Source organism: Psammomys obesus, unplaced genomic scaffold, assembly GCF_907164565.1.
Source record: "Psammomys obesus unplaced genomic scaffold, mPsaObe1.curated_primary_1811, whole genome shotgun sequence".
NCBI classification, from domain to species: Eukaryota; Metazoa; Chordata; class Mammalia; order Rodentia; family Muridae; genus Psammomys; species Psammomys obesus.
This window is the reverse complement of record NW_026596073.1, coordinates 5,401,017-5,403,163: the sequence shown is the minus strand read 5'-3', so window position 1 is coordinate 5,403,163 and position 2,147 is coordinate 5,401,017.

Sequence of the window (2,147 nt, the reverse complement as noted above, 5' to 3'; positions counted from 1 at the left end):
GCCATGTGACTAAATGGACCTGTAGGTTCTGTGGCCTGGACCTTGGGAAAGCCCCTTTGAGGAGCAACAAACACATCAAATGCCAGGTTCATGTCAAGCACACGCTATTAGAACTGGATACCCCAAGATGAGCCTACTCACCCCCTCAAGTCTTCCTAACCTCGGTAACACTGACCTCACCCTTCTGTCTTCGTCGTCCATCATCCTTATGCTCACCTTCTTTATCACACATATAATTGACCAGAAAGTCCTGTGGACCTGTCTTCAGGGTGTAATCAGGCTCTGGCGAATCTCATCTCTTCAAGCGATGCTGTCATCGCTCTAGCTTCCATATCACCCTCCAGCCCCGTTAACGGCCTCCCAGGCTGTACTGGTTTCCTCACCCCTCTCTGGTTTCTGACATAGGCCAGCAGGAATGAGCAGCCAGAGCTTACAGGACTTGCAGGAAAGTGGACTACTCTGTATGATACTGTAGTGTTGGCTGCATGTCTTTATTGTTGAGGTTCATGGGTGCATGGATGGTTTTGTTTGTTTGTTTGTTTATATTAGTTTTTGTTTTTGAGACAGGGTTTCTCCATGTAGCAGCCCTGGCTGTTCTAGAAACTCACTCTGCAGATCAGGCTGGCCTTGAACTCGCAGAGATCTGCTTGGTTATGCCACCAGAATGCTGAGACTAAAGGCATGTACCTCCACTACCTCCTCCCCCTGCACCCCTACCTTTACCCGACATTCCCAGCATTACTTCAGCATGGTAAGCAGACAAATGGGTACAGACTCAGAGTCGCTTGAACCTTGCCTTGTCTTTCACATGTTAAGGGAGGCAATCTTGTTCAACTTCCCTTTTCTGACTAAAGAAATTTCTTACAAAACAATTTCCCTCAAGCCCCTTTCTAGGAATTCATCACATAACTAAAAAAGATGCACTATCAGAATCATCACCATCTCTGGACAGACTTTCCATCTGTCTATCTACATACGGGCAGCGCAGAGACATTGCCCAGGCAACTTTATCTGCAGAAGACAAGCTTTGTGTACAGGGACATTCATGGGGCTACTGTCTGCTTTTGGGTTTACATAGCAGTTCTAAAACTTACTTTCTATCGCTCAAATTTCTCTACATTAAATCATTTACTGTGTCTCAAAACTCCCCACAGTCCTTTCTTTCCAACTCATCTGTGAAGAAGGTACATAAGTTTCAGGATCTCGCTGGGTTATCAGGTCATCAGCCTTCCATGATGCCCTTATGCACATAGAAGAATTTATATGCTTTCCTCTCCTCTTAGTCTGTCTGTTGTCATTTCAATGACATTCTGCTGTTGCTCATTTCAATGATAATTTGTAGGGTGGAGGGAAACCTCTGCTCTTTACTTTATACTTGTCCAAATCCACTGGATGAAGTTAGGACCCCAAAAGAGAACCCTGATATGAAGTTTGGGCTTCAGGTGACAAGGATAGGTTTGTGTAGGCTCACTGATCATGTCAAATGGATCTGCCAGGGGGAGAGTGTTGATTGGCAGGGCAGGGGAGCCAAGCATGTGGACAGGTCATTTATGGGAGACATTTGTACCTTTCTTCCACATTTGCTCTTAAGAAAACTTATTGTGTTGTTATTGTCTTGTTTTGTGATAGGTCTTACACTATAGCTCAGTATGCCCTAGAAGTCACTATGCAATCCAGGCCAGCTTCAAATCCATGGCATTACTCTTGCCACAACCTCCATGGTGGTGGGATAACAAGTATGAGTCAATAACACAACACCAGCCTCTTCCCGAGATGTCTCAGCTTCATAAAAGCTGCTTTTGCAAGGTCCACCATCCCAGTCAGTCCTCCCACACCTCTGACCTCTTCTTCTGCAGTGGCCTTACTCCACCCATGTGGCCTTCCTGCTTTCTCTACAGCTCAGGGAAATGAGATGAGCCGTGGATTAAAGAAAGTCAAATGGCCTCAGGACCAGCCACTACTGAGGATCGACAGATGGGGAGAGTAAGAATCTACAAAATTTCTTTACTTCTAGGAACTGTCATTGTCTAACCAAAATAGAGGGACTTTAGAAAATGGAGTGTCCATGGCTAACATTTCTTTGGTCACTCTGTCAACAGCTATTACTGCCCTGAGGTAGGAATAGTAAGAGAAGAAAACCCATAATA